This window comes from Triticum dicoccoides, chromosome 7B (genome assembly GCF_002162155.2).
Source record: "Triticum dicoccoides isolate Atlit2015 ecotype Zavitan chromosome 7B, WEW_v2.0, whole genome shotgun sequence".
Lineage (NCBI taxonomy): Eukaryota > Viridiplantae > Streptophyta > Magnoliopsida > Poales > Poaceae > Triticum > Triticum dicoccoides.
In genome coordinates, this window is record NC_041393.1 from 583,177,929 (window position 1) to 583,188,263 (window position 10,335).

Consider the following 10,335-nt stretch of genomic DNA (forward strand, 5'->3'; position numbering starts at 1 on the left):
ACTGTTTATGGTAAATATGATGTAGACTTAAGTGAACCATGAGCATAAGTCATATCCTTTGGTAGAATCCTTTGATCATCCGATTTAATCCGTAGTCCCCAAGGGCCGGTTTAATCAACATGAATGAGCCGGTCCTTTATATTCACATATGAAATATGATACTTGTTTGGTTTTCAACAACAATATGCATTAGTTCCCAAGTGCCAAGTACTCTTGCTTGCAAAGTGCTTGGGACTTATTCACATAAGCCGCCACTTAAATAGAACTTTCGGTAGACATTAGCCCCCAAGTGCCAAGTGTTATTGCGTGCAAAAAGGCTTGGGACTTGATATGTTGAACTAACTCTTAAATTATGATGTTGGTCCGACTTATGAACAGACCACCACTGCTCAACTTCAAACTGAGTTTTCTGAGCTAAAGACCCATCTGGAGCTGCAGGAAACTAAAACCCGGAGGGCAAACTCGAAATTTGAATTCAGCGTGTCTGAAACAGAAAAGCTGAAAGTCGGCTTTGAAACCGAGAAAAGCGCCTGGGCTGAAGAAAAGACTGCTTTGACCCAACGAGCTGAGAAAGCAGAGGCGGCTCTTGAAGAGGTGACAACTAAATTGTCCGGCTTAAAATGCCAAGTGTCTCAGATGGTCTCAGCTATCTTGGGTAAGTCACGCAATGACGGTCAAATATTGAATACCCTCCTTAATCATATGAACTGCCTTTAACTCATTTGTGATTACCATGCAGGCCCTAGAAGCTCCAACCTTAACCAAGACATGCTTGTGAAGTTGAAAGCGGTTTACACGCTGGTAGAACAACTTTATACTGGGACACAACATGCTCTGGCCACACTTTCTCCATCAAATCGAACACCAACCCTTTTAGTTGACATACTGAAAAAGCTATTTGTACTGCCTCAGAGGTTTGGTGAGATGAAAAGGTCATGTGCAAGAGCCAGGGCTGTAACAACTTTAAGCCAGGCCAAAGCTTGTCTAGTAGAGCTAGACCCGGCTAAACTATCAACCAGGTGCCCGAGCTTTAAAGAAGATGGCACCCCTTTTAGCAAGAAAGACTTTGTCGCCTGTGTGAAAGAAATCCATCCTTTGGCTGGTCTGATTGCCAATGAAACCGATCTATCCCAATATCAGCCGGCTTATGATTTGGAGAATTAGAAAATGCCAACACCATCTTATAAAGTGCAAGATCTGATACCTCCAATCTGTAAGCACACTTTCGCTCCCGAAGTTAACCCGGAAGAGTTTATTGATGACGAGGCTGAATTTCAAGATTTAAGTGGCATTGACTGGTCATCACCCGCCTTCCAGGAACTAGAGTCGGACGAAGACACGGAGAAGGATGATCCAGAGACCGCAAGCCAGCAGAGGCAAGAAGATTAATTCGCTGGGCGGTTCATACATGTGGCTTTAAAAAAACAGTTAATCATTTAGACTCGGGGAGTCATGTAATAGGGTATTAATAACTTTGCTCTGTCGTGCCATCGTGCACATTTTGGTGCTCAACACTGTTAAGCCGCCGTTTTATATTTACCCTTTTTATACTTATCATATGTTTTCCTTATGCATAAGAAAGTCCTTCAACTATCCTGTACACAGAAATAGATCACAAGAACCCTTGGCGGTTTACCGCGGGGCGGGTCATAATGTCTCACATATAATCACTGATGTGTGAAAAATGGAGTCACAGATAAGCCTGTCATGAATCATAGCTTTGAAACATAACTATAATAATAATATCATACCTGTGATACTTAATTTGCACTGCCGGTTTATATGACCTGCGCAGTAAGGGTGATAATCCCAATCTTTAGAAGCCAATACTTCCAAATGTTGATGATTGTCATATGCTGGCGACTTTTCGTCCCAGGTTAAGCCAGGTTACTTGAAACCACTTATATACTTCAGACGTAAGAAAAAAGTAGCAAGAGAAAATCGGACAACCATTTCAAAAGACTTAAATCAGCAAAGAGAGAAAAAACACGAGGCTATGTTCTCTTTGGTGAACGACACCTATGTTTGAACAGGAAGCCAGACCAAAAGGGTTAATAGCTATGTTGTCTTTGGTGAATGACACCTATGTTTGAACAGGAAGCCCCCAAGTGGCTTTTGGCATTGCGTCGATCAAGTGGGTACCGACAGCTATGTTCTCTTTGGTGAGTGACACCTATGTTTGAGCAGGAAGCCCCCAAGTGACCTTGAGACATTGGCATTGCGCCGATCAAGAGGGTACCGACAACTATGTTCTCTTTGGTGAGTGACACCTATGTTTTAATAGGAAGCCCCCAAATGACCTTGAGACATTGGCATTGCGCCGATCAAGAGGGTACCCACAGCTATGTTCTCTTTGGTGAGTGACACCTATGTTTGAACAGGAAGCCCCCAAATGACCTTGAGACATTGGCATTGCGCCGATCAAGAGGGTACCGACATCTATGTTCTCTTTGGTGAGTGACACCTATGTTTGAACAAGAAGTCCCCAAATGACCTTGAGACATTTTCTAATGACTCTGATTCGAATACGATTGATACGTCTCCAACGTATCTATAATTTTTGATTGTTCCATGCTATTATATTACCTGTTTTGGATGTTTATGGGCTTTATTTTACACATTTGTATTTGTTGGGACTAACGTACTAACCGGAGGCCCAGGCTGTATTGCTATTTTTTTTGCCTATTTCAGTATTTCGAAGAAAAGGAATATCAAACGGAGTCCAAACGGAATGAAACCTTCAGGAGCGTGATTTTTGGAAAGAACGTGATCCAGAGGACTTGGAGTGAAAGTCAAGATGCAGCCGAAGCTTCCACGAGATAGGAGGGTGCCCCCCCTATAGGGTGCGCCCCCTATCTCGTGGGCCCCTCGGGCGTCCACCGACGTACTTCTACCTCCTATATAAGCCTACGTATCCCAAAAACATCCAGGGAGCAACCCAAACACAATTTCCGCCACCATAATCTTCTATATCCGCGTGATCTCATCTTGGAGCCATCGCCGGTGTTTTGTCGGAGGGGGGATCCACCACGGAGGGCTTCTACATGAACACCATAGCCCTTCCGATGAGTTGTGAGTAGTTTACCACAGACCTTCGGGTCCATAGTTATTAGCTAGTTGGCTTCTTCTCTATTTTTGGATCTCAATACAATGTTCTCCCCCTCTCTTGTGGAGATCTATTCGATGTAATCTCTTTTTGCGGTGTGTTTATCGAGATCCGATGAATTATGGGTTTATGATCAGATTTATCTATGGATAATAATTGAATCTTCTCTGAATTCTTTTATATGATTGAGTTATCTTTGCAAGTCTCTTCGAATTATCGATTTGGTTTGGCCTACTAGATTGATCTTTCTTGCCATGGGAGAAGTGCTTAGCTTTGGGTTCAATCTTGCGGTGTTGTTACCCAGTGACAGAAAGGGTTGCAAGACACGTATTGTATTGTTGCCATCGAGGATAAAAAGATGGGGTTTATATCATATTGCTTGAGTTTATCCCTCTACATCATGTCATCTTGCTTAATGGATTACTCTGTTCTTATGAACTTAATACTCTAGATGCATGGTGGATAGCGGTCGATGTGTGGAGTAATAGTAGTAGATGCAGGCAGGAGTCGGTTTACTTGTTGCGGATGTGATGCCTATATACATGATCATGCCTAGATAACGTCATAATTATTCGCTTTTCTATCAATTGCTCGACTGTAATTTGTTCACCCACCGTAATACTTATGCTCTTGAGAGAAGCCACTAGTGAAACCTATGGCCCCCGGGTATATCTCTTATCATATTTGCTTCCAATCTACTTTTATTTGCATCTTTATTTTCTGCATCTATATTATAAAATAGCAAAAATATATTTATCTTGTTATATTATCTCTATCAGATCTCACTTTCGCAAGTGGCCGTGAAGGGATTGACAACCCCTTTATCGCGTTGGTTGCGAGTTCTTTGTTTGTTTCTGTTGGTTCGTGGGACTTGTTGAGAAGCCTCCTACTGGATTGATACCTTGGTTCTTAAAAAATGAGGGAAATACTTACGCTACTGTGTTGCATCACCCTTTCCTCTTCAAGGAAAACCAACGCAAGCTCAAGACATAGCAAGAAGGATTTCTGGCGCCGTTGCCGGGGAGGTCTTCGCTCAAGTCAAGACATACCAAGTACCCATCATGAACTCATCTCCCTCACATTTACATTATTTGCCATTTGCCTCTCGTTTTCCTCTCCCCCACTTCACCCTTGACGTTTTATTTGCCCTCTCTTTCCCAATCTCCTCTCTTTTTGCTTACCTTTTTCTGTTTGCTCGTGTGTTAGATCGTTTACCTTGTCGTTATGGCTAGTTCTCCTATCCTTGTTATTACTCCCGAACATGAAATTCTCAATTTTAAGGAAAGGGAGGGAGAAAATTTAAAAGATGCTTGGCATAGAATTTGCAATGCTCGAAATAAATCCACTAGGAAGCTTTCTACTTCCGTTCTTCTTCGCAATTTTTATGTAGGCATTACTCCTTGGAATAGACGCGTTCTTGATACTGTTGCCGGAGGGGATTTCTTGAATAGTCACACGTTTGAAGCTTATAATGCTATGCTAGATTTTGTTTGGCCCACCACCTCTTTTGGTTAATGGAACCGTTTTAACTTTGGAACATGTTATGCAACGTCTTGAGATCATTGAAAATAAAATTGCCGCTGTTGAGTTAATTGAAAACTTGGATAGAAAATTCATAATCAAATTACTCAATACAGATCTAGGGTTGGGGTTACTTTGAAAAATCTTAAAGAAAAAAACATATAGTTAATGAAAAAATAGATCTAGATTCTGAAAGAATTGGTAAACTTAAGGATATCATCACTAACTTAGGTTCTGCATTTTCCTCCATGAAAAATACTCCAAAACCCCCTACCAAAACTGCCAAGTTTATTTATGTTCCTAAAAATAAGGGTGAATCTTCTAGTAAGGGAGATGTGGATCTCAAATCCATGAGTGTTCATCCCAATTGTCTCTCTATCGTTGAGAAACCTTTTTCTACAAACGAAGTTCTTGAATTTTTGCCTAAAGGTTTTATCATTACTAAAAAGAGAGAAACCCCTAAATATTATAATTGCTCTACTTCTGAATCAAGTGCCAAAGATGACACTACTTAGATCTATCTTCGCTTTTATGCCTAGCTAGGGGCGTTAAACGATAGCGCTAGTTGGGAGGCAACCCAATTTTTTTTATGTTCTTTGTTTTTGTTCCTGTTTGGTGTTAAATTTTGTTTCTACTTTCTGTTTAGATGTGTTTTCATGTTTTATTTAGTGTTTGTGCCAAGTAAAACCTATAGGATAACCTATGATATGAGTTGATTTGATTCTGCTGAAAAACAGAAACTTTGCGCTCACGAGAAAAAATTCAATAAATCACAGGAACTAGATTTTGCATTGATTCTTTTTGCTGCTGATCAATAAACAATTTTTTTAGGACGTCCTAGTTTGGTAGGAGTTTTGAGGTTTCAGAAGTTTGCGTTAGGTACAGATTGCTACAGACTGTTCTATTTTTGACAGATTCTGTTTTTCGTGTGTTGTTTGCTTATTTTGATGCATCTATGGCTAGTATGTAAGGGTATGAACCATAGAGAACTTGGAATGCAGTAGGTTTAACACCAAAATAAATAAAGAATGAGTTCATTACAGTACCTTATGTGGTGGTTTTGTTTTCTTTCACTAACGGAGCTTATAAGATTTCTTGTTGAGTTTTGTGTTGTGATGTTTTCAAGTTTTGGGTAAAGCTTTTATGGACTATGGAATAAAGGTGGCAAAGAGCCTAAGCTTGGGGATGCCCATGGCACCCCAAGATATTCAAGGATAGCCAAAAGTCTAAGCTTGGGGATGCCCCGGGAAGGCATCCCCTCTTTCGTCTTCGTTCATTGGTAACTTTACTTGGAGATATATTTTTATTCACCACATGATATGTGTTTTGCTTGGAGCGTCGTGTATTATATTAGTCTTTGCCTTTTAATTTACCACAATCATCCTTGCTGTACACACCTTTTGGGAGAAGCCTATTTTATTAGGATTTGATAGAATACTCTATGTGCTTCACTTATATCTTTTTGAGTTTGATAGTTTTTGCTCTAGTGCTTCACTTATACCTTTTAGAGCACGGTGGTAACTTAATTTTGTAGAAATTGCTAGTCGCTCATGCTTCACTTATATTATTTTGAGAATCTTTTAGAACAACATGGTATTTGCTATGGTTACAAATTTGGTCCTAGAATGATGAGCATCCAAGTTGGGTATAATAAAAACTATCATAGAAAGTGCATTAAAACACCAGGATCAATTTGATGCTTGATAATTGTTTTGAGATATAAAGGTAGTAATGTTAGGGTCATGCTAGTGGATAATTATGAAATTGAGAAATACTTTTGTTGAAGTTGGCAAGTCCTGTAGCATGCACGTATAGTAAAAGTTGTGTGACAAATTTTTTGCATGAGGTGCTCTTTTGATTGTCTTCCTTATGAGTGGCAGTCGGGGACGAGCGATGGATTTTTCCTACCAATCTATCCCTCTTGGGGCATGCGTAGTAGTACTTTGCTTCGAGGGCTAAGTAGATTTTTGCAATAAGTATATGAGTTCTTTATGACTAATGTGAGTCCATGGATATACGCACACTCATTTCCACATTGCTAGCTTTTCTTATTACCGCGCAACTTTCGCCGGTATCATGTACCCATTATTTACCTTCCTCAAAACAGCCACCATACCTACCTATTATGGCATTTCCATAGCCATTCCGAGATATATTGCCATGCAACTTCCACCGTTCCGTTTATTATGACACGTTTCATCATTGTCATATTGCTCTTTGCATGATCATGTAGTTGACATCGTATTTGTGGCAAGGCCACCTTCATAATTTTCATACATGTCACTCTTGATTCATTGCATATCCCGGTACACCGCCGGAGGCATTCATATAGAGTCATATCTTGTTCTAGCTTTGAGTTGTAATTTTTCAGTTGTAAATCAATAAAAGTGTGATGATCTTCATTATTAGAGCATTGTCCCAGTGAGGAAAGGATGATGAAGACTATGATTCCCCCACAAGTCGGGATGAGACTTCGGACTTTATAAAAATAAAAGAGGCCAAAGAAGCCCACCAAAAAGAAAGAAAAAGAAAGAAAAAAAAGAAAAAAAAAGAGAAAGAAAAAAAGGAAAAAAAGAGAAAGAAAAAAAAGAGAAAAAGAAAAAATAAAATAAGATAAAAAGAGAGAAGGGACAATTGCTACTATCTCTTTTGCCACACTTGTGCTTCAAAAAATAGCACCATGATCTTCATGATAGAGAGTCTCCTATGTTGTCACTTTCATATAATAGTGGGAATTTTTCACTATAGAACTTGGCTTGTATATTCCAATGACGGGCTTCCTCAAAGTGCCCTAGGTCTTCGTGAGCAAGTAAGTTGGATGCGCACCCACTTAGCTTCTTTTGTTGAGCTTTCATACATTTATAGCTCTAGTGCATCTGTTGCATGGCAATCCCTACTCACTCACATTGATATCTATTGATGGGCATGTCCATAGCCCGTTGTTACGCCTAGTTGATGTGAGACTATCTTCTCCCTCCTTTTGTCCTTACAACCACCACAATATACCATCATAGTGCTATGTCCATGGCTTGCGCTCATGTATTGCGTAAGAGTTGAAAAAGCTGAAGCGCGTTAAAAAGTATGAACCAATTGCTCGGCTCGTCATCGGGGTTGTACATGATGGGAGTGTTTTGTGTAATGGAAATGAAGCATGGCCAAACTATATGATTTTGTAGGGATAAGCTTTCTTTGGCTATGCTATTTTGATAGGACATGATTATTTGTTAGTATGCTTTGAAGCATTATTATTTTTATGTTTTATAAGCTTTTATCTTGAATCATTTGGATCTGAACATTCATGCCACAATAAAGAAAATTACATCGAGAATTATGCTAGGTAGCATTCCACATCAAAAATTTCTTTTTTATCATTTACCTACTCGAGGACGAGCAGGAATTAAGCTTGGGGATGCTTGATACGTCTCCAACATATCTATAATTTTTTATTGTTCCATGCTATTATATTACATGTTTTGGATATTTATGGGCTTTATTTTACACATTTATATCATTTTTGGGACTAACCTACTAACCTGAGGCCCATGCCGTATTGCTTTTTTTGCCTATTTCAGTATTTCGAAGAAAAGGAATATCAAACGGAGTAGAAACGGAATGAAACCTTTGGGAGCGTGATTTTTGGAACGAACGTGATCCAGAGGACTTGGAGTGCAAGTCAAGAAGCAGCCGAAGCTTCCACGAGATAGGAGGGTGCCCCCCACTATAGGGCGCGCCCCCTGTCTCGTGGGCCCCTCGGGCATCCACCAACGTACTTCTACCTCCTATATAAGCCTACGTATCCCGAAAACATCCAGGGAGCAACCCAAACACAATTTCTCCCACCGTAACCTTCTCTATCCGCGAGATCCCATCTTGGAGCCGTCGCCGGCGTTCTGCCGGAGGGGGGATCCACCACGAAGGGCTTCTACATCAATACCATAGCCCTTCCGATGAGTTGTGAGTAGTTTACCACAGACCTTCGGGTCCATAGTTATTAGCTAGTTGGCTTCTTCTCTCTTTTTGGATCTCAATACAATGTTCTCCCCCTCTCTTGTGGAGATCTATTCGATGTAATCTCTTTTTGTGGTGTGTTTGTCGAGATCCGATGAATTGTGGGTTTATGATCACATTTATCTATGGATAATAATTGACTCTTCTCTGAATTCTTTTATATGATTGAGTTATCTTTGCAAGTCTCTTTGAATTATCGGTTTGGTTTGGCCTACTAGATTGATCTTTCTTGCCATGGGAGAAGTGCTTAGCTTTGGGTTCAATCTTGCGGTGTTGTTACCCAGTGACAAAAAGGGTTGCAAGACACGTATTGTATTGTTGCCATCAAGGATAAAAAGATGGGGTTTATATCATATTGCTTGAGTTTATCCCTCTACATCATGTCATCTTTCTTAATGCGTTACTCTGTTCTTATGAACTTAATACTCTAGATGCATGCTGGATAGCGGTCGATGTGTGGAGTAATAGTAGTAGATGCAGGCAGGACTCGATCTACTTGTTGCGGACGTGATGCCTATATACATGATCATGCCTAGATAACGTCATAATTATTCGCTTTTCTATCAATTGCTCGACAGTAATTTGTTCACCCATCGTAATACTTATGCTCTTGAGAGAAGCCACTAGTGAAACCTATGGCACCCAGGTCTATCTCTTATCATATTTGCTTCCAATCTACTTTTATTTGCATCTTTATTTTCTGCATCTATATTATAAAATACCAAAAATATATTTATCTTATTATATTATCTCTATCAGATCTCACTTTTGCAAGTGGCCGTGAAGGGATTGACAACCCCTTTGTCGCGTTGGTTGCGAGTTCTTTGTTTGTTTGTGTAGGTTCGTGTGACTTGTTGAGAAGTCTCCTACTGGATTGATACCTTGGTTCTCAAAAACTGAGGGAAATACTTACGCTATTGTGCTGCATCACCCTTTCCTCTTCAAGGAAAACCAACGCAAGCTCAAGACGTAGCAACGATCAGAATTGAACCAAAAGGGGTTAAGCTATGATTCGAATACGACCGAGCCCCCTAAATGATCAAGAGGTTTGAACAGCTATGATTCAAATATGATCAGGAAGCTGTCCAAAGGAGTTAAGCTTGACTCGAATACGATCAGCCCCCAATGGTCATTTATGATGATGAAGACACATGATCCTTTGAAGATAAAACAACAGAGACCCTGCTTTATTATAATCATCATAATATATACATGATAAAAATATGTACATCATAAGAGCCGGTGGCTCATGTGTAGTACGGCCGAAGATGAGCTATATTCCACGGCCAGCGGGTCTCCTCCTCCGACTTACATGAGTCTTTGTGCGCTCGAACATTGGTAAGGTAGTATGACCCGTTGTTCAAGTTCTTGCTGACCACAAAGGGCCCTTCCCAAGGTGGGGATAACTTGTGTGCATCAGTTTGATCCTGGATGAGCCGGAGCACCAAATCACCTTCTTGAAAGGTTCTAGACTTAACCCGGCAGCTGTGATAACGGCACAGGTCCTGTTGGTAAATCGCCGGTCGGGCTGCTGCCAGGTCACACTCCTCATCTGACAAGTCAAGTGCATCCTGAGGCGCTTGTTCATTATTAGTTTCAACGTAAGCCGCCACTTGGGGCGAGTCATGATGGATGTCACTAGGAAGAACCGCCACTACTCCATAAACCATGAAGAAAGGCGTATAACCCGTAGATCTGTT